We start from the raw sequence: 16,344 nt of genomic DNA, 5'->3' as shown, positions 1-16,344 counted from the left end.
ATAAAACAAAAACAAAATTAATTTAGTTTTTATATTTTTATTTTGAAGAATTTATTTTTTATTTTTAGATTTCAATTGTTAATAATATTAAATTTTAAAAATTTATTGTTTAATATTTTGAAATTAAAAAAAATACTTACTTAGTGATATCATGTAACTAAAACTAATGTTATAATGAATCAAAATTTAATAAAATAATGATGTTGGCCTGAATTTTAAAATAAAAAAGTTAAGAAATTAAATTCTAAAAAATATAAATATAAAAATTAAATTTCAAATTTATAAAAGAAACTAAATTAAAATTACAAATACATTATTGTGGATAAAGGAACAAGTTTCGGAGACTTTCTGGCACATCAAAAATCATTCTACACAGTGAACGGATTGATTTGATAAATATGGCCAAGAGCAAAATCGTGGCTTTGATTTGGCTGTCTCTTTGAATGGTTGTATATGGGGGGTCAAGTTTTATGCTGGCAACCCGTCACAACATGTTAAAGGCACTACCAACCTAGCAGTAACTTGGCCACCTGATTACCGTCACTGATGCATACAAATACAACTAACGCTTGGATTCAATACAATCCGGACAGCCCTTTTCAACACAATAACCGCTCCTTTACCTCACTCATCAATCTCGGAGCACCTTCAATTCCAAAATAAAACTTGACCCCCCATATAAAACCCTTCAACAGATTAGACAGCCAAATCAAAGTCACGATTTTGCTGAGTCCCAACATAACTCAGTAAAGAGCAACTTTGTTTATCACTCGACCCTACCTCCATGGAAGTATTCTCAAGCATTCCTTTACCCATATTTTCTTTGTTTCCCTCCTTACCGTCTTCGTTTTTATTCAATTATTATCATCATCAGGCTTTGACATTGAGGCCCAATGCATTGAGCGGGAATTGTAGCCATAACAATAGCGCAAATGAGTTTAGCAGATGAGGTCCCATCATCAGCCTCTGTACTCCATTATACAGTAGACCCCCCAGGGGGTGGCGGCAAGCTAGGAAGAAACTAGAAACCAAGAGAGAGTGATTAAAATAAAAAAGAGAGGAGAGAAGAAAAGGCAGGAGAGGAGAGGAGAGATAAAGCCTAAAAGAGAGAGGAAAATAGCAAGGAAGAAGCCACTACCAAAACAAAAAAGACAAGGAAGGAAGACGTTCAAGAAAGGAGGAAGGAGAAGGTATGGTATATGTACTTTCTTACTTACCTTGTTTTACACGTGATGATCTTACTTTGCTGGTCAACATGATGTACTCACAATTAGGGATTCTTGTGTCTTATATATTTTGGATCTGGTAGTGCTAATATGGCTCTCGCTTGTTATTTTGATCTGGCATGCATGGTCTTAGTTTCTTTTCGGCATGGATGTATAAAAGCATGTGCCTTCTTCCTGGAAACCTACTTACCTTATTCGCCTTTGGTATGAAAATGTTTCTTGGTTTGTTTTTATTTTTTAGGTTACGTTGCCTTCCTACTTCCCTTTTCTTTTTGTTTTTATGGAAGAATCCTTTCTTTCAAACATGGAAAACGGGTATAATGTATGGTGGCACGTGCTGTAACATATATAGTCACATTCTCTTGGATTATAGGGATAACAGAAATAAATTTCTTCTGCCCCACATTGTTAAAGTATGGTGGCACGTGCTGTAACAAATTATATCCTTAAGTATTGGAAAATTATAATAACTTTTATTTTGATTAGTATTCACAAATTTATCTCTTATTAATATAAAATTTAAATTTATTATGATATATTTTAAAAATCTTTATGTTCTTTTTTGAATTTTTAGAATTAGGATTAAATTGAGATTATTTGTAAAATTTGAGAGTTATTTTTTAAAATTATGACTAATTAAATTAATATAATATATAAAAGTTGAAAGTTAAATTTTTATTATGCCATTTTTTAACTATCACTTACCGTTTGTGATTAAATAAACATGGGTGTTCAAATTACAAACTATTTATTTTAGGTACATAAAATGAAAATTGTTTTATAGTTGAGTGATTATCAGTATAGTTTACTTTATTCTAAACAGAATTAAATTTTAAACTTCAAATTTTTATAGCATGATATAATATTAACATAAATAAAATAAAATTGAAAATATTTTTCATTAAATAATAATTAATTTTTATCTATTTATCATTTCCACAATTTTTATAGCAGAAAAAATCTATAAAACACTTCAACCTGAACACACACCCACGCTTTAAAGACAATTATGAAGACACCAAAAAAAGGAAACCTTTAAAGTCCACAAAGCACCAAAGTTCTGTAGCAACATAGCTACATAAATGCTAAAATATCAAAAGCAAAGCACACCATTGCAATAAAACAAGGGAGAACACCCCTACGATTTTCATAATATCATCAATGATGAAGCTCTTAACCTCCCCTCGTATAGCCCAGCACATCATAGCAAAAGCTTCCTTTACACAGCCGAAAATTATTTCATAGCCACAACTTTCAATTGAATTATAAAATCATGAGATTCCTTATTGGTTAGAATTCAATCCGTAATAACCGAGCAAACATACCCTGAACAAGCAGCTTACTAAAACTAGAAAGACCAAGCAAAACAAGCACACTAAATCAGCAAAAGTACATAGAACAAAAGAATACCCCTACAGCCTGCAATATTATCTCTGCCACGAAAAGCTCCACCAACGTTAGCTCGTTGTTGATACAATGATACAATAACAGAGAAGTACAGAATAGAATGTGATGGTATAAATGGAGGCCGATTCACCTAGTCGGGGCGTAAAGCCAAAGATTACAAAATGTGAAAGTGGAGAAAGTCTAGAGGTTGAATGTGAAGGCAAGTTGGTAGAGTAGAGGCTAGTGTGCTCGAGAGTTGATCCCCTTCATCATCATCTTTGAGGGTATTTATAGGTAAGATTCTATGTAGGATGGCATTAACATGTTAGTCTCGTAATCAAGCCATCATTGCAAGATGCGTGGGTGGATGTCTATGATGAGACATATTCTGTCATTCAATCTGATTTAGAGGTACAGAGCAGTTGAACCCACACGGAATTTGATGAACAAACAGATCACGTTCCTAAGAGAAGGTGGAGTGCATGAAGGGACAGATGGTTGGTTTCCTTTAATGGTTACCTTTCATTTGTTTGGGTGGCTAGAACGCGCCTTCTCTTGGCGACCTTCAAATTTGCTGCCTGTCCTCATTTGTGGAGGGGGTATAACACTCCTCAACCTCCTAAAATTTTAAGTTCAATTTCATTGCTTCGATATGAGCTAGCTCTTCGATGACTTCTTGCTCATGACCATCGACTTTCAGCCTTAACAACTTCCTGAACTCCCACACTTCCTTTGTTTCCTTCCAAATCACTTTTTTTCTCCTTGACTACTAAAATCAAAGTTAGAAAGTGAATCATTTGTGAACTTAGATGAATGTATTGAGAGGTCCCTCTATTATAGGACCTAATTAAATTATTCCCTTTACTATTAAAGTTAGCATTTTCTATTGGAAAAATATTATTTACTATTTAGGAGGGTTAATATTTTTAAAGTTTATATAATTTTGTAAATGAAATCTTTTGTTTGGAATTGAACTACAATTTCTTAAAAAAGAATTAAGATATTTTTATAGAGTAAATGTTAACTCTGTTACAATATGGACTTATTTAATTTTTAATACTATAGGCATTAAATTGATCCAATTAATAATAGAAAAACTAGTTTGATCCATTCCTTGTAACACAAGGAACTCCTAAGTCTTTAGCCCATCAACTTACCACCATACAAAGTATGGCTTAGGAAATTTGTTTTGGGTAAACTACACTAATTGTTTGTAAACTTTGTTTAAAATTACATTTCGGTCATCCAACTTTTAAAAGTTACATAATAGTCACTAACGTTATTAAATTGTTACATTTTTGTCACTCAAATGTTAACTTCTGTAAAAAAAAAGTAAGGTTGCACCTTAATTCAAAGGGTTAATAGATAATTTGGTCCCTAAGCTATAGTTAAAAATCATTTTATTTTTAAAATTTTCTTAACAATAATTGTAAAAAAAGTTCAAAAAATCTTAGATTAAAAATATTAAAAATCTGTAAAAATTTAAAAATCATATTTTTAAATATAAAATATTTAAATATGTATAAATCTAAAAATTTCTTAAATTTAAAACTACAATTTTTTAACAACATTTCTTACAAATATTTAATATATAAAAATCTTAAAATTTCAAATTAAATTTCATTTGCTTTCCACCATTGATCAACACCTTCAATCATATTAACAACTTCATGTTGTTTTATTGAGAAATTGCTTATTTTATTTTATTTTTTCTCAAAGCCCTAGCAAAATATATCTCAATGCAATATTCAAATTTCACTGTTAAATTGATTATTGATGCTTGAGTTTTCAAGAAAAAAATTCTAGGCTTGCAAAACTGTTTTCATTTTTGAGAATCGTCAAAATGTCTACCATCAACAACCTATTTGCAAGATTTTCCTGATAGTTATGAAAAAAAAAGAAAAAAAGAAAGGAGAAAATAATTAAGAAAAAATAGGGCAAGAGTGAAAAACAAAATGTTTTGTTATACTGTCTGGGTTCTTTGGTAAGTTTCAATTTATTCGAAATTTAATGTTTTTTTTTCTTTTAACTTATAATACAAAATACCCTACTTCTTTTCTAAACTCATAATCTCTTTTTTGTAACTCCTGTTATTAGATTGATGGGGTTTTTGAGTAACTTTCCGTTTTGGATTTTTTAAATTTATAATGCATAATGTTCTTATTCTTCTTCTCCAAACTCACCATTTCTTCGCTCAAATTTCAAGTTGAGATTTTACTTTCGGCTATAAATTAAACATATATATATTATTTTTAATGATATGGGAAGAGTAAAGCCGATGTCGATCTGCACGAAAAAAGAGAGCAAAGAAAGATGAAATGAAGAGAGCGTAAAACAATAAAGGAAATGAAAAAAAAAGAGATCAAAGTTGATGGGCATTTATATTTATTTTAAGACTTTTTTTATTTTTTACAATTATTGTTAAGAAAATTTTAAAAATATCAAAATAATTTTTAATTATAGCTCGGGATCAAATTAACTACATAAACTCTTTGAATTAAAGTGCAACTTTACTTTTTAATGAAAGTTAATTAACAACCGAGTGAAAGAAATGTAATAATTTGATAATATTAATGACTATTATGTTACTTTTGAAAGTTGAATAACCGTAATGTGATTTTAAACAAAATTGAGAAATCAATTTGTATAGTCCACATTATTTGAGTATTCATTTGTTTTATGTTTTTTTCTTTTTTTTATAAAGGTAAGTTTTATTGTTAATATAGCATTTTCTTTTGCATCGATGCACATTGCTTGATTATATGTTAGTATTCTTCAACTCTCTTTCTTACCTTTCTAGTATTTGAATGGACATTCAAGAATTTAAGATGAACAACAATTGAGAGGAAAATAAGCTCAAAGAGAAATAGGCCTACTTTTATTATTGATAGTTAGCTCTAATATCTAAAAAAGAAAAAGAAAAAGAAGCTACTTATTTACAATAATATTGATGGAATCTATTGAGTAATTCACACTAACAAAATCCTACTTATCTTTCTCCATACTTGATTCCAACCGTATACTAAGAATATACTCCTAACAATACTTGTAGACACTTACCAATACTCAAACATACTCTTAACCATCAACAATATATTTAATGAGTTACACTCACCTATATAATGATATTCTACGATTCACCCAACTTGCCATATCTCTTCAATCTTCTCCTTCTAATTTGCTCTTTATCCGTACAAACCACGAAAATAACTTTGCCAATTTAATTACAAGTTAAGACTCAAATCTAGGATCTAGGATCTAGGATCTCATGTTTTAATAAAGTTTAGGTGGTAATTATATCTATCAATTTGATGTACTTTGTATGTTAAATAGAGTTTAGGTGGCAACATATTTATTGGAAAATAATGGATATTTTGGAACTTTGAGGCATATTATTTTATTGATAAAATTGAAGGTTTGAATAATAAATTATGGATTTATATTCTATATAATATGCTTAAAATTGTTAAGTGATGAATTAAACAATAGTTCTGTCTCTTGATGAACAATTGTATCTTTTGAACAATTGTATCTCTTGGTGAACATATTTATTACTTTTGGTTTAATATTGCATCTTTTCATTGTGTCTGTTCACTTATATCTATTAACTTTTCAACAAAATTCTTAATGAATCGGTCTAAATCTCTTCATTCATTTCCACTCCTCTATATAAAGCCAAGTTAGGAGACTTCCAAAACACATTATCAAAAACCATCAATATAAAAAATTCCTTCTAAATTCATTCCTCCTAGTGATAGAGAAAGGTAAGATTGTGTTCGATTGATCACTGTTGTTGTGCTACTACTGTGGTCGTCTGTTGTTGTATCTTGGGAGACAGACATCCAACGTACTCAAAACAACGAGGAAAGGTCGAATCTATCTTAATAAAACTGTTCATACATGCCTCAACAAAATTCTTCTTCTAATTTTTAACTCTGTCCGATTACAAGTATTCTATTGTGTTACTGCTACTGCATTGTGTTGCATTATTATTGTTACTGACATATTAATACTACATACAATATTATATTTTTCATACAATCTTAACTATGCTAAATGATACTTATATTGGAAATTGTTACATTAGTTGTGTGTTAAGGCCTAGACTTTAATTGAGCTAATCATGTGATCTTAGGTGGTGAATTTGCTTCCAATTACTTAAGTCATCTTATACCCTCAAAGTTAAGAATCCTAAAGAATTTTCTAAAGTGTTGAAGGTAGAAAGCTATCACGCGAAACAAGCAAGAAGACAAGAAAATTCAAAAAAGCTTTTAAAGTAAATGTTCTCAATTTGAGTACTCAATGGTGAATGATACAAATGAGGTTGGGGAGGCCTTTATTTATAGCTAAGCCCCTATTAGAACAACCGTACAAATTAAATTACATCAACGACTTAGATTCAAACTCTTTATTATCTTTATCCTTAGATTTCAAATTAACCTAATAAATTACAATTTATTGAACTATATTACTTAGCCAACAAGCTTCAAGTAGACAAGTCTTTTAAAATGGTCCAAGAATTAGACCAATCTTTATGCATTCATTAAGTCCAATTTATTCAAATGATTGCCTTTATCTATTATACAGGCCTTAGTTATGCACCTTTGTGCATAGGTCGTGAGAGATGCACGCAACTTTTGGTAAAAATAGTTGGATTTACATTGACCATCTATTTTTTTTGTTAGTAAAATTTATAATGATGTTGTTGGAAATTACAGATTACAAATTCATGATTATTCATGAGCACTTATTAAAAAGTGATGATTTATTCAAATAATACATTTGATTTCATGAAACATGTTTTTTTAAGAAGTATGTCCAATGGAAATCAAATGTAAAGGGTTGTGACTCTTCAAAATAGTGTCCATTGAGTGTATATAAATAGAGGGTCTATGGTACTAAAAAATACAATTACAATCAATCCTATTTTCATAAATTAGAGTAAGAGTTAGAGAATTCCTCAATTTTGCTAATCAAAGGAAATTTAAAAGTTTCGTTGTATCCCGGGAAGACCTTTGTCTTAACCTTCTAGCAACTATGTGTGGAGGGCAAATAGTTCTCTTTGAAAAGCGTCACTCGCACCTCAAGGTCTACTAATTAATTCAATATTGTCTCCAGATCTATCTTAGCCATTCAATATTTTCCAACAATTAAGGAGAACTGTTTTGGAGATGGCGACGGAGGCTACCACTGTATTCAAAGTGATGAACCAAGAGTTTGTGAAACTTGACCGATTTGATAGTTCAAACTTTCATCACTGGAAGGACAAGATGTTGTTTCTTCTTACTGTCTTAAATGTGGCATAGGTGTTGGATCCAAACCTACAACTTGTGGAAGATCCCACCCCCAATGCAAACCCCGAGGAAATTACAAAAGTGACCGAACTCAAGAAGAAGCGCGAAGAATACAATTTCACATGTCGATGACACATCCTCAACACCTTGTTTGATCGATTGTATGATCTCTACATGTCGATGCAATCCCCAATGGAAATATGAAAAGCTCTTGAAGAGAAATATAACACTGAGCGTAAGGTATTGATAAATTTTTAATGACGAAGTATTTTGAATTCAAAATGCTCGATAATATCTGATCATGGATCAAGTCCATGAATTACAAGTCCTTGTAAGTAGGCTTCGTGACTTGAAAATTGTTATTCCGGAATTTTTACAAGTCGGGGCTATCATCTCGAAGTGCCTTCGTCTTGGAACAATTATCGGAAGAAAAAGACTTCATTGTAGAGAAAATACTTAGGTATTTGCATATTGAAGAGGAAACTTGGAAGCCTGATATGGTGTATCTTCCCCAAAGTTTTAAAGTGAACCATGTGAGCTAGTCTAAGAACTCTTGAAATGGTAAGCGAAAGGCCACATCCAAGACTAAACACGTGCAAGACAAGAAGAAAAAATTTCGCAATTTTTATAATTGTAATAAGAAAGGACACTATATTAAAGATTTCAAACTTCTCAAAAAGAAGCAAGATGCCACAACTTCTAAAGCCACTATGGTGGAGGACATAGATTTAGTGGCCATGGTTATGGAATGGATCGAGAGTTTAGAGATTGGTATGATTACTGAACTCAACATAGCCATGACCGATAAGTCCTATAATTGGTGGCTCGACTTTGGAGCTATTATCCATGTGTGTAATGACTGACAACAATTCATGAGTTATGAATGAGTGGCAAACCGTGAAGTGCTTATGGGCATCTATCAATTGGTTAAGGTGCTCTGTCAAAGGACGATGGAACACCACTTAACATCTATGAATAAATTGACTTTGACCAATGTGTGGCATGTTCCCGATGTGAGAAAGAATTTAGTGTCTGCGAGCCTGCTGTGTAACAAGAGGTTCAAGATTATCTTGGAATCCGATAAGTTTATCTTGCTTATGGGTAATATATATGTAGGAAAAGGATAGTGTAGTGAGGGTATGTTCAAGTTGAGCATTGATATGAATAAAGTTAATTCTTCTGCTTATATTGTTGAGTCTTATCTTGTATGTCATATGCGTTTAGCATATTTTAATTTTAAAACTTTACAATATATGCAAAAGAATGATTATATCAATCTAAGTAATGATAAGTTTTTAGATAAATGTGAAATTTGTATTCAATCAAAAATTACCAGGAAGTTATTTCCTAATAAGTGTGAAAGGAATTCGCAAGTGTTAGATTTAATCCAATCGAATGTTTGTGAATCAAATGAAACTCTACCAAGAGGTGGAAAACAATATTTTATCACTTTTATAGATGACTTCTCTAAATTTACTTATGTGTATCTCATGAAAAGTAAATATAAGGCTTTTGATATGTTTAAGCGTTTTAAAAATGAGGTTGATAAATTTTTTAGTAAGAAAATCAAAGTGCTTCATAGTGATAGAGGTGGTGAATATTTTTCAAATGAATTTAAAGTATTTTGTGAGGAACAAGGTGTGGTATATGAGTGTTCCGCGCCTTATACACCGCAACAAAAATGGTTTGATGAAAAGAAAGAACCGTACTTTAGTGGATAGGGTTAACTCGATATTGTTAAATGCTAAACTTTCATATAATCTATGGGGTGAATCATTATTGATTGCATGTTATATCATTAATAGAATACCATCAAGAAAACTCAAAGTATGAGTTATGGAAGGGTTAGATGCCAAACTTAGATTATTTCAAAGTGTGGAGGTGTTTGGCTTACTATAGAGTTTCCGACCAACGAAGAACAAAGTTAAGACCAAGAGCTGTCAAAGGTGCATTCGATGGATATGCCCAACACTCTAAGGCTTATCATGTTCTTGACTTAGTATCAAATATGATAACTGAAACAAGAGAGGTAGTATTAATTGAAAATAAGGTTTACGATAATTCAACAGATTCGAAAAAAGAATATGATCCAATGATCTTAAGTGATCAAACCAAAAGATGTCTTTGTGACAATAAGGATACAGAGTCGAGGAACAGTCAAAGAGTGAGAAAAGTAAATGATTTTGGTCCCGATTTCATTTCCTTATAATCTGTAGCATTTCTTGTTAAGGGAAATAGAGAATTCATAATTAGAAAGATCTCCATAATGTTTAATGTGGATGATGATCCACAATCCTTTGGTGAAGCCATGACTTCTGGGGATGCGACATTTTGGAAATAGGCGATCGATGATGAAATGGATTCAGTATTGTGCAACAATACTTTGGATTTTAATTAATCTTCCTCAAGGATCAAAGCCTATCGAGTGTAAATCGGTGTTTAAAAGGAAGAATACTCCATCAGGGGGTTCTCCAACCTTTAAGGCTAGGTTGGTGGCTAAATGATTTAGGCAAAAGGAAGACCTAGAATATTTTGACACCTATTCACCAGTGGCTAGGATGACCTCCATTCAAATTCTTATAGCACTTGTATATATCCATAAGTTACATGTACATCAAATAGATGTTAGAGACGATTTTTTTGAATTGTAATCTTGAAGATGAAATCTACATGGAGCAACCAGAAGGTTTTGTGCTTCCTGGGAATGAAGATAAGGTGTGTAAGTTGATCAAGTTATTATATGGTTTAAAACAAGCACCTAAATAGTGGCATGAGAAATTTTACTCGGTTTTATTGTCATATGGTTTTTTTATATAATGGTGCAGATAAATGTATTTACACTAACTTCACTGATAGGTTCGATGTAATTATTTATCTCTATATAGACATTTTGTTGATTTTTGGGAGGAACATGGAAGGTGTTCATGAGACCAAAGAGTATCTAGCCTCAAATTTTAAGATGAAGGATCTTAATGAGGTAGATACAATTCTAGGTATAAAGGTGAAAAAACATGAAAGAGGCTTTGTACTAAGCCAATCTCACTATATTGAGAAAGTATTGGAAAGGTTCAAACACTTGAATATCAATGATTCAAACATTCCATACGATTTGAACTTTAAGTTAAGTGAGAATAATGACAGGGATATAACACAACTTCAGTATGCCAACGCAATTGGAAGTCTAATGTATGTAATGCATTCCGCTAGACTTGATATCGCATTTACTGTGTGTAAATTGACAAGATTTACAAATTATCCTAGCACCGATCATTGGAAAGAAATTTGTAGGATTTTTGGCTATCTTAAGAAAACAAAAAATTTGGGATTATTCTATAGTGATTATCCTACAATACTACAAGGTTACTCGGATACAAGTTGGGTTACAAGTGTAAGTGACAATAAGTCCACATCAGGATGATTTTTATGATCGAGGTGGCGCCGTTAGTTGGGACTCTAAGAAACAAACTTACATCTCACATTCAGCTATGGATGTTGAATTTATAGCATTGGCAGTTACTGGCAAGGAAGCAGAAAGACTAAGAGATCTCTTACTAGATATAAAGTTGTGGCTACAAAGTAGGTTCGCCATTTTCATATATTGTGATAGTAAATCCACCATGTCTCGAGCGTACAATAAGGTGTACAATGGAAAGTCTAAACATATAAGTTTGAGACATGAGTATGTGAGACAATTGATAAGAGATGGTGTGATAACTGTTACCTATGTAAAGTCAAATGACAATTTAGCAGATCAATTGACAAAAGGTCTGTCAAGGGATTTGGTTAAGAGTACCACTACTAAGATGGGGTTAAAATCATTCTAATCGTGCCATTGATAATAGAAACTCTACCTTGTTCTAGCCAAAAGTTCGTTTCAAGGTTCAAAAGGTAATAACAAGTTATCAAATGACAATGTGCATTAATAATCAAGATTCAGTGTTTATGTTTTTGGGAGGATGAGTTTTACTTTTAATTGATGGACATTAATTGTCATGAAATCCAGCTATATGGACATGAAATGGTGCCGCTTCAACGAGAGTTTCTTTATGGTTTTCTCTCGTACATGTTCATGAAACGGGATGAGCACATGGCCATAACGGTGCTAAAGTAAATATATTCTTACTCTAATACTTTACGGTTATGTGTGAAATTTTTCTAGTATTGACTTTAAAAAGTGATGGTTCAAGTGACTAGCCACCATTCACTTTGTTAATACTTTGAGGAGTTTGCACTAAATGAAGATTCAATCTGCAGACACCCTTTTTTATACATAATCATTGTTTACCTGTTTTCTGGAATTAGCAATCTAGTAGGGGATTGTTAGAAATGATAGATTGTAAATTCATAATTATTTATGAGCACTTATTAGAAAGTGATGATTTATTTCAAAAGATACATTTGATTTCATGAGACACGCTTTTCTAAGAAGTATGTCCGATGGAAATAAAATGTAAAGGGTTGTAACTCTTCAAAATAATGTCCATTGAGTGTATATAAATAGAGGGTCTATAGTGTTAAAAAATACAATTATAATTAATCTAATTCTTAGAAATTAGAGTAAGAGTTAGGGAATTCTTCAATTTTGCTAATCAAAGGAAATTCAAAAGCTTCGCTGTATCACGGGAGGGCATTTGTTTTAACCCTCTAGAAGCTATGTGTGGGGGCAAATAGTTTTCTTCGGAAAACATCACCCACGCCTCGAAGTCTACTGTTTAATTCAATATTGTCTTCGGATCTTTCTTATCCACTCAATAATTTCCTACAGGCATTACTTATAGAAACACACTTAAATAGAATTTTTTTTGAATAAATAAGATTTTTAAATTTATACCGAGGTAGTCTTGCTTTTAGTGACTGCCGAGGCAATTTGTTTATATCATCAGCACAAGGAATTAAAAGTTTTACCTACTATACATACACTATACATATATAATTTGCAGCAATTCATTTGGTGACCTGGTGAATGACAATGGTGTGGTCGATGTGTAACACCTCTCGTCCGACATGATGTCAGGTCCGAGTTATAGAATGGCACATCCGTTGCCGGAGCAACTATTGACAAAATTAAAAAAAAATCATCATTTCTCATTATCGTTCATATAATTAATATTAATACAACACTAAATATCAAAAACATTCTTTCCTAGGTTTTAATACAAACATGTGAATGTTTTAATTCAATTTGAGATTAAATATGGACCTTGTGGTAACTTTTTTTAAAAAATATCAAATCAAATACACCTTAAATAAATCATTCAAATATTCAATCACATCATAAACTTCTATATATTATGATACACATTTAAGTCCGAGCCTTAATCGGGCTTACAAAAACTCTTTTATAGACTTGAGTATGATATATGACCTATTTTCAAAGTTTTCAAAATTTCAAAGTAGGTATCGATACCCTTGGCAGGTACTTATACCATTTTTAGCTATGATGTTCAAAGAAATTGAAACAAAATCACAAGTATCGATACATGTCATAAGGTATCAATACTCTATGTAAAATATCTGTACCTTATCACGGTATCGATACTATTTAAGGTTTGAAGTTTCAAGAAATGATGAAAAATTACTAAGAATCGGTATCCTTCCCTACGGTATCAATACCTAATGTCAAAAATGGCAAATTGGTACTTAAACATGCTTCAACTCAACCCAAAACCAGCCCTGTACAACTAATGCATAATCATAAACTCCTCTGCACAAAAACCATACTATAACATACCAATTCACATATCAAAATATAGCATCATCCAACATCTAACCAACTAAACCAATATGCCTCAATTGACATGTAGTACCCCAAACCCGGCCCAGAAGTTATGGCCGGATCCGGCATGCCACATCAAAAACGTTAAAAAAAAATTTTCATTCTAAGTCCAGAAAGTCGTACTTGATGTTCAAAAGATTAATTCATTAAGGGTTAAAGTGAATGGAAGCTGTGCACCAGGTAGGAAACCGGAAAAGAGGTGGTGAGTCCATCGGACTACTTAAGTACCAAGCTCCCTTCGGATCCAATCCTAGACATGCATACCGCCATTGCCACACCTTAACGTCATGGATATTTCTAGGAAACCGATTTGATTAAGTCATTTTTAGGAAAAGTGATTAATTTTGGAAAATACTTTCATTTCGGAAGCTTTGCTTGTTGTCGTGTTATTTTGAAATCAATTGTTGTTTTTGAAAACGCGTCCTAAAGCTATCCAATTTCAACAATTAAAATAAGTAATACCTATCTTAGTAATATATATTAAAACCATTAAAAATAATTAAGCGGCCTTATTACATTTAAAAGCCCAAAACCTCAAACGTAATTAAAAGGATGTCCAGTTCACCGAAGAAAATCAAACTTTCGAGCAATGTGGCCACTCAAATTCCTCACGACTCCAAGCCCACTATGGTTGGGGATTTCTGCGTGGATGAAAATAAAAGGGGTGAGTTTAGGAAACTCGGTGTGTAAATTAACCCAACCATAGCCTATATCACTCAAACCACGAAATAGAATAAGTTGGCCTTAGCCTGCAATGTAATTCGAATAAAGCCCATAGGCCTATAATGAGCGTAATGATATTACATGTTTATGCAGAAACCCAACCATATCCAACCGTATACACCCCCGTACCAGCCTTACACCGTGTGGGGAGACAACTCGACCTACCTAACCGCTACACACCACAGAATTTGCAGCATGGCTGCCAGAACAGATAATGTGACAGAGTCACCAGATACAGATAATCGTGGCAGAGCCACCAGAACAGATATATGTGGCAGAGCCACCAGATCAGATATTTGTGGCATAGCCACCAGAACGCTTCCTCCACAATATAGCCCATGTCCCCATGCAACAAATATATAATCATGGCATCCATCATATAGAATCAGATCGCTATGCTTTTCAGTCAAAATTAACCCTACGGGTATAACGGTAATTTTCCACCTAGGGGTATAACAGTAATTTTCCATACATAGGGGTATTATAGTAATTTAGCTACTTTCAGGGTTTTCATGCATATCCTAACTATTTACGTACTATCAGAACACTTACCGCGCATACTTACTGAATTGGGCCCGTTGGCCCATGAAACCGATCTTTGGCCCATTAAGCCCAAATTATCAAAATGTACGAAATCGCGCGTACTGCAGTTTATTACTTTAGATTACCAAATATACAAACCCAACTATTTTACGAGCATTCGCACACTCGCAAATTCCCAAAATACCGACTTTTCGGCATTTCGACTTTTCGGCTTTTGCCAATCTAGTCTACGAGAGGGTGTTAGTTACACACATTTTATGACGATATCTTGTGAGATCCACACACGAACCGCCTACAATTAGATTACTAACACGTTAATCTAATTATTCAAATACAAACTACGTATTAACCCCTTACAATATTCGGCCAACCACACCTACAGATCATAGTAAGTTTATAAGAAATCAATAAGCAACTCATTAACAAATTTTTGTCAATGTTTACCACATAATCATAATTTCACTGCAAGCTGTCTTCCTGAGCAACAGTCACTAAATCATTTATAAATAGAGCTACGAAACTCCAAATCAAGTGCCGTTAATTTTCCCTGAAAATAGACTCATATATATTTTATCCATAAAATTTTCAGAATTTTTTGATATGGCCAATCAATACCAGATTTTTCTTAAAGTTTCCCATGTTTCACTGTTTGACTAATCTGACCACTCTTCATTACAAATCAAATTTCTCATTGTACAGAATTCAAAATATGTTCTTGTTTATTTCATTAGAAACTAGACTCAATAAGCTTTAATTACATAATTTATTCAGCTTCTAATTCATCTCCCACAATTTATGGTGATTTTCCAAAGTCACGTTACTGCTGCTGTCCCAAGCAGATTTATTACCAAATCACTCTTTCACACATACCTTGCATGCATGTTATTTAAACATGTATATCACCAATCAATCATCACATATCTATGATTTTACTTAAGTATAATCTCCATTTCATCATTTTAAAGCACAACATGTTAGCTGATTTTTCCTTTAACATCTAAGGCACATGCATGCTCATTTGTTTGGCTCAACTTCACCTATCTTCCATTTTTCATCAAAAGAACATGAAACAACAACCATTTCCTTCATTTTAATTCATGACTAAATGCTCACAACACAACTAAAAATCAAAATATACTTCAAGAGTTAAGGTAGAATCAAGAAGAACTCATGAACCTTAAAATAGAAGTAAGGTACCAAGAACTTACCTTCAATTTTCCTCCTCCTAATGACCGAATACTCAAGAGCTTTCTCCTCTCCTTCTCTTCTCTAACTTTCAGCTATGATGAACAAAGATGGACAAAACTTTGTTCTTTTCACCCCTTTTTCTTTTAATAAAACTTCATATTTCATCCATTTAATTCTTTAATACAAAAGACATTAAATTCTTATCATG

At 32.4% G+C, this 16,344-nt stretch overlaps 1 protein-coding gene across 1 annotated transcript in view; it reads left to right on the top strand.

The window, feature by feature from the left end:
* Positions 1-336: 336 nt before the first annotated feature.
* Positions 337-16,344, top strand: part of LOC108481234 (vacuolar cation/proton exchanger 3-like) — a 38,825-nt gene continuing 22,817 nt past the window's right edge. Inside the window, exon 1 of the mRNA XM_017784396.2 lies at positions 337-1,190. The gene's annotated coding sequence lies outside the window, so the exon portion shown is untranslated. The remainder of the gene's footprint in view (positions 1,191-16,344) is intronic.

This window comes from Gossypium arboreum, chromosome 1, assembly GCF_025698485.1.
Source record: "Gossypium arboreum isolate Shixiya-1 chromosome 1, ASM2569848v2, whole genome shotgun sequence".
NCBI classification, from domain to species: Eukaryota; Viridiplantae; Streptophyta; class Magnoliopsida; order Malvales; family Malvaceae; genus Gossypium; species Gossypium arboreum.
Note: the sequence above shows the minus strand (reverse complement) of the source record. Positions and strands in the feature narration are given on the sequence as shown.